Genomic DNA, 10808 nt, shown 5'->3' with positions numbered 1-10808 from the left:
TATGAAAAGCCAACTGACATTTATTCCTGATTATTATTTGACCATGCTGGTCATTTATGAACATTTTGAACATCTTGGCCATGTTCTGTTATAATCTCCACCCGGCACAGCCAGAAGAGGACTAGCCACCCCTCATAGCCTGGTTCCTCTCTAGGTTTCTTCCTAGGTTTTGGCCTTTCTAGGGAGTTTTTCCCAGCCACCGTGCTTCTACACCTGCATTGCTTGCTGTTTGGGGTTTTAGGCTGGGTTTCTGTACAGCACTTCGAGATATTAGCTGATGTACGAAGGGCTATATAAAATAAACTTGATTTGATTTAGAGAGCATTCCTCTTTTGCCAAGATAATCCATCCACCAGACATGTGTCACGCTCGGATCTGTTTCACCTGTTCTTGTGATTGTCTTCACCCCCTCCAGGTGTCGCTTATTTTCCCCAGTGTATTTATCCCTGTGTTTCCTGTCTCTCCGTGCAAGTTCGTCTTGTATGTTTTCAAGTCAACCAGCGTGGTTTTTACCGTGCTCCTGTTTTCTATTCTCTTTTTCTAGTCTTCCCGCTTTTGACCCTTGCCTTTCTGGACTCTGTACCCGCCTGCCTGCCCTGACATTGAGCCTGTCTGCCACTCTTTACCTCTTGGACAAAGAATCTGATTTTGACCTTTTGCCTGTCCATGACCATTCTCTTTCATACTCCTTTTGGATATTAATAAACAAAGACTCTAACCATCTGCCTCCTGTGTCTGCATCTGGGTCTAACCTTGTGCCCTTATAGGTGTGGCATATCAAGAAGCTGATTAAACAGCATGATCATTACACAGGTGCACCTTGTGCTGGGGACAATAAAAGGTCCAACAGCACAATGCCACTGATATCTCAAGTTTTGAGGGAAAGTCAAATTTATATGCTGATTGGAGGAATGTCCACCAAAGCTGTTGTCAGAGAATTGAATGTTAATTTCTCTACCATATGCCACCTCCAATGTCATTTTAGAGAATTTTGCAGTACGTCCAACTGGCGTCACAACCGCAAACCACATGTAACCACGACAGCCAAGGACCTCCTCTTCCGGCTTCTTCATCTGCAGGATCATCTGACACCAGCCACCCGGACAGCTGATGAAACAGGAGTATTTCTGTCTGTAATAAAGCCCTTTTGTGGGGAAAAACTCATTCTGATTGGCTGGGCCTGGCTCCCTAGTGGGTGGACATATGCCCTCCCAGCCCCACCCAAGGCTGCGCCTTTCCAGTCATGTGAAATCCATAGATTAGGGCCTAATTTATTTAAATTGACTGATTATCTTATATGAACTGTAACTCAGTATAATCATTAAAATTGTTGCGTTTATATTTTTGTTCAGTTTATAAACACAATCAAACACAATCAACCTTAAACAATTAGAAAACATAATGCTATTCGATGTAAGTCATTGAGTTCACTTATTCCTCGTCTCATAATAAATGTTCACTCCATTTTCTCTTTTCCCTTGTTTTGCTTTAAATTAATCTGCATGTTCCTCTCCTCTCTTCTTTGCCAGCTGGATGTGTGTGGATGCACAACACACACACACACACAGAACATGCACACACATGAATACTGACGCCACACAGACACACAAACTTTCAGTCTGGATGTGTGTGGATGCACAACACACACACACACACACACACACACATAACATGCACACACATGAATACTGACGCCACACAGACACACAAACTTTCAGTCTGGATGTGTGTGGATGCACAACACACACACACACACACACACACACACACACACACACACACACACACACACACACACACCATGCACACACATGAATACTGACGCCACACAGACACACAAACATTCAGTCTGGATGTGTGTGGATGCACAACACACACACACTACATACATACATACAAACACACACACATAACATGCACACACATGCATACCGACGCACACACACACACACACACCATTTCACACTCACCATGTATGCTGCTGCAACTGTTATCTAGCCTGTTGCCTAGTCACTTTACCCCTACCTATATGTGTTGTACATACCTACCTCAATTACCTAATACCCCTGCACATCGACTCGGTACTTGTACTTCCTGTATATAGCCCTGTTATTTTAAATGTGTATTTTTATTAGTTATTCACTGTGTAGTTATTCCTAGTGTCACTATTTCTTTTTTTACCTCATCTTTAACTCTGCATTGATGGAAAATGACCCGTAAGTAAGCATTTCACTGTTAGTCTACACCTGTTGTCTAATTAGGCCCAGCCTTTGGATCTTTGGTTTTCCTAGATTTGACTACTATATTGTCATCACTACATCCAATGGATTTAGATACTGCTTTCAAGCTCATTTCTGCAGCATTAGTAAAGATGTGACCAATACATGTTGATGATTTCATTTCTGTGCTGTTTGTAACTATCCTGGTAGATTGATTGATAACCTGAACCAGGTTGCAGGCACTAGTTACAGTTTGAAGCTTCCTCTTGAGTGGGCAGCATGATGAAAGCCAGTCAATATTTAAATCACCCAGAAAATATACCTCTCTGTTGATATCACATACATTATCAAGCATTTCACACGTTATCCATATACTGACTGTTAGCAGTTGGTGGTCTATAGCAGCAGCCCTATTACTTCAGCAGTATTAACATGAGATCCTCTGTAAGCTTTACAGGAATGTGGTTCTGAATATAAACATCCACACCTCCACATTAGGCATTTCTGTAAATCTTATAACCATGTATTGTTACCATTGTATCATCAAAGGTATAATCTAAGTGAGTTTCAGAGATTGTCAGAATATGAATGTCATCCGTACTAGCAAATCATTGATTTCATGAAGCTTGTTTCTTAAGCTACATATGTTAATGTGGGCTATTTGTTAGCACTTTTCTGTGATGCCTGATTGCTAAGCTTCCCAGTAAAGTAATAAAAACAGAGGTGGACATGCTCCGGTTATTTACGTTAGTGCAGGGTGAGCTGCACACGGTGGACTTTCTGCTAGGGCACACTGTCTTAGTGCTAACAGTATAACTCTGCTTTATAGGCACATGATTACTGCATACAATAGCTGTAGGATCAGCAGAGGCATTCAGGGCAGTAAGAGGGACATACATTAGGTTACTTACATTGTGTTTTCCGGCGCCCCTAGATGATGTACATTTTCTAAAGCATTATGACAACTCAGCGACACAATGGTAAGGATTAAATGGGCTGGGCATGCGGCCATAAAAGGGCAGGTAACTCCCACGAGCATATTTCCAGATGGCTGCGACTCATGGTCCGTTAGTGTGGAGAAGTGAAAACTATATGAATCTTGAACAGCGTTGATATGTGGTGAAAGCGAAAACTCCACAGATGATAAGGATATGTTATTTGTTGGCCTATGACATTATCGATTCACAGCCCAGAAAATCAAGAATTTCATTTTATACATTGTTTTCACTAAATAACAAACATCTTACATGGTAGGCTAAGCTTTGATTTGGCCTGTGATTGAGCTAAGTTTTATCCACATTTCTGCAAAACCACCCAGCCAGTTACACCATTCCTCAAGAGCCAGCTTAATGCCAGGAGTTCCCGGTTACCGATATCAACATTTTTCTCTGCAGGTGAGAGCTTACGGGAAAATAATGCACATGGGTGGAGCTTCTGATCAGAGGGGGAACGTTGAGACAGAACAGCACCTACCCCGGTGTCAGAGGCGTCCACCTCCACGGTGAACTTGAGTTCTGAGTCTGGCTGAGTGAGGACCAGAAGTGAAGCGGCGCGCTTGAGTTCCAGGAATGCTTTCTCTGTCTCAGGGGTCCAGTGGAACCGAGTGGAGGTGAGAGTGGTTAGAGGTGCTGCCAGATGGCTGTAGTTGCGGATGAAACATCTGTATAAATTGGCAAACCCCAGGAAACGCTGTAGCTGCTTCAGGTTAGAGGGTGCACCTCTACATAGCCTCGTGCTCGGGGCGAGCGAGGTTATACAACCAGATACTGGGGAGAGGAGCTCCAGGCTGAAGTCAATGGCGCATTCGTACTTCCGAGCAGGCGGCAGAGACAGGGCATGGTGCTTGCTGAACACAGGATCGTGATACTCGAGAGGAACTGATGACAGGTCCGGAGGATCTGTAATGGACTGGTGCACAGACAAGGCAGGGGCAAGGGCAGAATGTAGACAATCTGAGGGACAAAATGAACTCCAAGTGGTTTACCTTTCCGGCAGTCCAGTCGATCTGTGGGTTGTGCAGCTTTAACTATGGATGGCCACGAACCAGGGGAGAGTGAGGGCAGTTGATTATGAGGAAACTCATCCTTTCCTGGTGGTTTCCAGAGAGACGCAGGATGACAGGGATGGTTCTCTAACAGACACGGGCGAGGAGCTGTCCGTTGAGAGCGTTGGCATCGAGGGGGGAATCGAGTGGAACAGTGTCCAGGACCAACTGGTTAACGACACCACGGTCCAGGAAACACTGGTCGGCGCCCGAGTCGATGAGGGCAGGCAGAGGAAAAGCCTAGCTCTGCCACACGAGTGTGCCGTCAAGCAGGGGTCTGGGGGGAGAGGGGCAGGCGATTTGGCTCCACAGTATATCCCCCACTGCTGCCGAGCCACCTGTTTTGCTGGACGCAGGGAGCAAGGGGAGACAAAGTAACCAACCTGGCCACAGTAAAGGCAGCTCCTAGTGCTGATTCACCGCTGCCTCTCCTCTGGAGAGAGACGAGCCTGGCCGAAACGCATCGGTTCAGGTTCAGGAAGAGACTTGAGAAGGGAGGCAGTCGGGGAAGGAGAACAAGGCAAGGAAGCAGATGTTGTTATGGGGCATGCACGGAGACGGTTGTCGATGAGGATGGCAAGAGAGATGAACTCATCGAGTCCATCAGGCTCATCCCTGGACACCAACTAATCCTAGATAGTCTCAGTGAGAGCGCCTCCTCATTTCAGTCGCTCTCAGCGGCGAGGGTGCGAAACTCAATTGCCATTTCATCGACACTTTGGGAGCCTTGACGGAGGGACAGGAGTCATTTAGGGCATCCTTACCGCAGACAGGGTGGTCGAAGACTCTCTTCATCTCCTCTGTAAAGCTGGAGTAGGAGAAGCAGATGGGGGACTGTTTCTCCCATACCGCTGTGGCCCAGGAAAGTGCTGCAATCAGGAGTGAAATCTTGGCCCTTTCGCTAGCATAAGAGTAGGGCTGTTGCTTGAATACTAGTGAACATTGTACAAAAAAAGCTCTGCAAGCTCCAAGGTTACTATCATAACGCTCAGGAGCCGGAACAAACTGCACACGGGGCGGAGGAGAAGGACTAGGGGCTGGTTGCAAGCTCTGGGCGAAGGTTCGACCCTTCAGGTTAGAAAGTTTCCATGAAAACTCCTTGACGTGCTCCAGAAGGGTTTTCTGGGCTTGGTCATGTTGCTCGAGCAGGGCTCCTTGGCCGGCAAGGGTTTGGTGGAGAGGATCTAAGTCAGCTGGGTTTATATCTACAGTTCGTACTGTTACGCGGGGCGGAGCAGGTGAACCCAAATGCAGACTCAGACGAGGAGACAGAGATAAGGTAACTAAGGTATTTATTGAGGGGGCGGGTGCAGGCCAGAGGACGCTCAGGTGGGTAGCATGGAACCAGGAACTGAGTCTGGGGCAAAGGGAGTAGGGGCAGGGTAAGCAGGTCTGGAGCGGAATCCAAGGAGGCAGTAGAGCGGGGGTCCAGGGAAGGGAAGCAGAATTAACGAGACAAGGGACTGGAGACAGGGACCAGAGTCAGCGCGGACGGAATGAGCAAAGGCTACGAGCTGGCAGCGTGGAAGCGACGGGGCTGAGTATTTATAGAGGCCTTGATTGTGGAACAGGTTGCAGCTGGTGGGGATCTGCTCTGCCTCCAGCACACCTGTCTCCACTCACACAATCACATACACACACAGAGAGAGAGAGGGAGAGAGCACTGGTGGAGTGGCAGCAGGTTAGGGAGACACAGGATGAGAAGTTGAGGGTGTGGCAGGAGCAGATGTAACAAGCCATCTGATGTGTTTCCAGCTCTTCTCATCAATAATTGACTTATAGCTTGTCCATGAAAGATGACTTTCAAAATATATATATATTTTTTTAAAACAGGACATTTATTTTGTGTGTGCTTGATCTTGTGTGATCTGAACTGTGCCATTCCTATTTAGCTGAACAGACATATTACCTTTTGCATTGAAGTGTGTAGTAGACAATCACTGTAAGTAGACAATGTCTCAGAATTCAGGCAGTGCAGCATAGGTTAGATAAAAAGTAAAGGCCCCTTTAAATTCAAACTGTATTTTTACAGGTCCACAGCAATTTGCAATTGTTGTTGTCTTTTCTAAACTTTTTGTCTGTCAGATAGCCTAGGCCTACAGCAAATGTCACTGCAAAAGTTTAACATTCTGCCATCACCTACAAAGACATTTGATCGAGTTCGCCATTGCTAATTTCCTTTAGAACACTGCCTCGGCCTAATTCGAATACATCCAAAATATACAGCAAATAAGGGCATTATTGTCACCATAAAAAGTGAAAGATGGGTGTTTTTCAGGTTGAGTTTTAATGCTCGTTCACACTCGCACAGTTTCAGGACGGATCTGATATATAAAGTATAAAGGGGACACATGGGTATGTATGGCGTGCGCTAAGTTTATAAATCTCAATATTTTTGTAAGTGCGCAGTCTCTTCAGAAATAGTGCACTCAGATATTTTGAGTGGAATTTACGCAACAGTTATAAATTAGGCCCCAGGTCATTTGAAATGAAATCGGTATGTACTTCCAGTCTCCTACATGGTGCATGTTATAAAAAGGGTGACTGCAGTTTGTCTTATGCAATCAAGCTGAAAACAACAATGACAGAGTAAAGATTTTTTTTTTCTCCAGATATAGATGTATATACAGTCTGTCTTGTAGAACAGGGATCTGAATGTGCAACTCTATGTTGTATTTGTATTTATTATGGCCCTCCATGCAGCTACTCTCCTGGAGTCCAGCAAAAGTAAGGCAGTTATACATTACAATACATTAACAACAGATTTAACAACATATTAAGTGTCTGCCCTCAGGCCCCTACTCTACTACCACATATCCACAACACAAAACACAAAACTTTAGTATGTTGTGTTTGCTCTATTTGCAACATTCTACATTTTTCACTGAATTCACTCGGGTCACTAAAGTCATAAACTTAAAAATCCTCAAATGATGATTACTGTTAACGTTTTTTTTATACAGTTACCAAGGTACCCGCTTACTGTTTGTTGGTAGCACAGTCACACAAGGTCACAAGTTGTGAAACACCCAATGCTTCCTTTGAAAAGGACAGCAAAGCAAATGCACAGGCAGGAAGTCTTTAACCAAATGATTACTACACACTTCCTGCATCTGCATGATAATGAAAACAAGTCGCAGTATGTGTGGGCTTTAGATAGGGAATGGAGGACATATAGTAAATACAGCTGTACATGACTGTATCAAGACTCACCCAATCAGCCCAAGAGGGTCTATGAATCAGCTGTGTGGCAGACATATTGTTCATCTCCATAACACATGTGAAATGTGTTGCACATGACAGATACATTTAATCAATTTGATATGCCAAAAAGTTGCTGCTCCTCTGTCTGGCATATGATAATATCCCATACAAAATATGAATATTATTGTCAATATTTATTGTCTAATCTTAATTATTTTTATATAAGCCTATAAAAGGACATTTTGATTCAACATATGTAAATTGACTGTAAACACACAAAAAAATGCCTATAATATTTGCTTCACCACACCAGAACCTAATAGATAATGCAGCAACAGCCAACAAAAAATATTGAAATGTTCTCAAAGTTAAATGGTCTACTGTAATTTACAGGTTCATTCATTTTATTTTCATTGTTGAGGAGGCCCCCTTCGCTAAATGGTGATTGGCTGTCCTGTACTTTATTGGTTGCTCACTCAATTCCTATTGATCCAGAGTTGGGGAACTGTAGACTCCCGAGTGGCGCAGCGTCCTAAGGCACTGCATCTCAGTGCTAGAGGCGTCACTACAGACCCTAGTTTGAATCCAGGCTGTATCACAACCAGCCGTGATTGGGAGTCCCATAGGGCGGCGCACAATTGGCCCAGCGTCATCCGGGTTAGGGTTTGGCTGGGGTAGGCTGTCATAGTAAATAAGAATGTGTTCTTAACTGACTTGCCTAGCTAAACAAAGGTTAAATAAATAGATAGCTGATGTCTTTCAAAGTAACAGTGGGCAGATTTGATTACGCTGAACCGTGTTGCACTGGTCTATGAGTGGTGAGGGAGAAACGCACTTCTCAAATCGAACAGTTGGCTAATCTGAACCGCTCAGTCATTTTGTCAACAAGGCAGCATGGTGCATCATCCAGAAACAATTTTTTTTTTCCATAAAAAAAGATTTTGTTTAATTTTCTAACTACTTTTTATTGGGAAGGCAGATTAAGCATTTTTAGCAAAAGTCATCACTTTTGCATGTGAAAACAGAATCCTACTCATTACTCCACATGCTTAATTGTGCAGTTGTGTAAAGTACTTAAGTAAAATACTTTCAAGTACTACTTAAGTAGTTTTGTTTGGTATCTGTACTTTACTATTTTTTATTTTTGACTACTTTTACTTCACTACATTCCTAAAGAAAATAATGTACTTTTTACTCAATACATTTTCCCTGACACCTGTCACGCCCTGACCATAGATTGCTTTGTATGTTTCTATGTTTTGTTTGGTCAGGGTGTGATGTGGGTGGGCATTCTATGTTGTATGTCTAGGTTGTCTATTTCTGTGTTTGGGCTGGTGTGGTTCCCAATCAGAGGCAGCTGTCTATCGTTGTCTCTGATTGGGAGCCATATTTAGGTAGCCTGTTTTCTATTGTGTTTTGTGGGTGATTGTTTCCTGTGTTAGTACCATACGCTACTGTTTCGGTTTTCATTTATTCTCTTGTTCTTTTGTATTCATTCTCGATTAAATGATATTATGGATACGTACCAAGCTGCATGTTGGTCCTCCTCTCCTTCCACCAACGAAAGCCGTTACAACACCTAAATGTACTCGTTACATTTTGAATGCTTAGCAGGACAGGAAAATGGTCCAATTCATGCACTAATCAAGACAATATCCCTGGTCATCCTACTGCTTCTGATCTAGCAGAATCACTAAACACAAATGCGTCATTTGTAAATTATGTCTGAGTGTTCGAGTGTGCCCCTGCCTATCCGTAAATAAATAAAAAACAAGAAAATGGTGACGTCTGGTTTGCTTAATATAAGGAATTAGAAATTATTTATACTTTTGTTAGTTAAGTACATTTTATCAATTACATTTACTTTTGATACTTAAGTATGTTTACAACCAAATGGTTTTAGACTTTTACTCGAGTAGTATTTTACAGGGTGACTTTCACTTGAGTCATTTTCTATTAACTTATCTTTACTTTTACTCAAGTATGACAATTAGGTACTTTTCTACCACGGTAATTGTGTCACTTTTGTTTTAAACCGACTTTGCAATGGGATTTGAACTGGGAACCTGGCTCACACCTGGGAGGCCAACCTGGTCAGAGCATTTAGTAGTATTTTGTACTGAAATCTGAGACCCTCCAAATAGTATGATGTTACATTTCATATGGTATGTATTAATTTGTGGATGTCCATCACTCATTTCGTATGATATGTTACAAATTACAAATCGTATTATATGTTACGATTTTTCAAAACATACAATAAGTTAGGAATTTTCTAAATGTTTATGATGCGTCACAAATTCTTAGCTAGGTGGCTAATGTTATCTAGCTCTCTAACGTTAGCTAGGCTAGGGTTAAGATTAAGTTTAGGAGTTAGGTTAAAGGGTTAAGGTTAAAGGGTTAGCTAAAAGGGTTAAGGTTAGGGGAAGGGTTAGCTAACATGCTAAATTGTTGAAAAATAGCTAAAAAGTAGCAAGTTTTTGAAAAGTTGCTAATTAGGTAAAATGCTAAAGTTGTCCGTGATGACATTCACACTCACAACCTTTGGGTTTTTAGATGTTTGCGTTATGTGCCCATCCATCTACCCACTCTGACAAACCACCATCCTTTTGTTTTTTTGCCAAGTAACCATCTGTCTTACAGTGCATTCGGAAAGTATTCAAACCCATTGACTTTTTACACACTTAGTTACGTTACAGTCTTATTCTTAAATGTATTAAATCATTTTTTCCCCCTCATCAATCTACACACACAATACCCCATAATGACAAAGCAAAAACAGGTTTTTAGAAATTTTTGCAAATGTATTAAATTTAAAATGGAAATATCACATTTACATAAGTATTCAGACCCTTTACTCAGTACTTTGTTAACGCACCTTTGGCAGCATTTACAGCCTCGAGTCTTCTTGGGCCATACGCTAAAAGCTTGGCACACCTGTATTTGGAGAGTTTCTTCTATTCTTCTCTGCAGATCCTCTCAAACTCTGTCAGGTTGGATATGGAGCGTCGCTGCACAGCTATTTTCAGGTCTCTCCAGAGATGTTCGATAGGGTTCAAGTACGGGCTCTGGCTTCGCCAATCAAGGACATTCAATTCTTGCATTGGCTGTGTGCGTCGGGTGTTTATCCTGCTGGAAGGTGAACCTTCACCCAGTCTGAGGTCCTAAGCGCTCTGGAGCAGGTTTTCATCAAGGATCTCTCTGTACTTTGCTCAGTTCTTCTTTCCCTCGATCCTGACTAGTCTCCCAGTCCCTGCCACTGATAAACATGGTGCCAGGTTTCCTCCAGATGTGACGCTTGGCATTCAGGCCAAAGAGTTCAATCTTGGTTTCATCAGACC

This window comes from Salvelinus alpinus, chromosome 15 (genome assembly GCF_045679555.1).
Source record: "Salvelinus alpinus chromosome 15, SLU_Salpinus.1, whole genome shotgun sequence".
Lineage (NCBI taxonomy): Eukaryota > Metazoa > Chordata > Actinopteri > Salmoniformes > Salmonidae > Salvelinus > Salvelinus alpinus.
Note: the sequence above shows the minus strand (reverse complement) of the source record.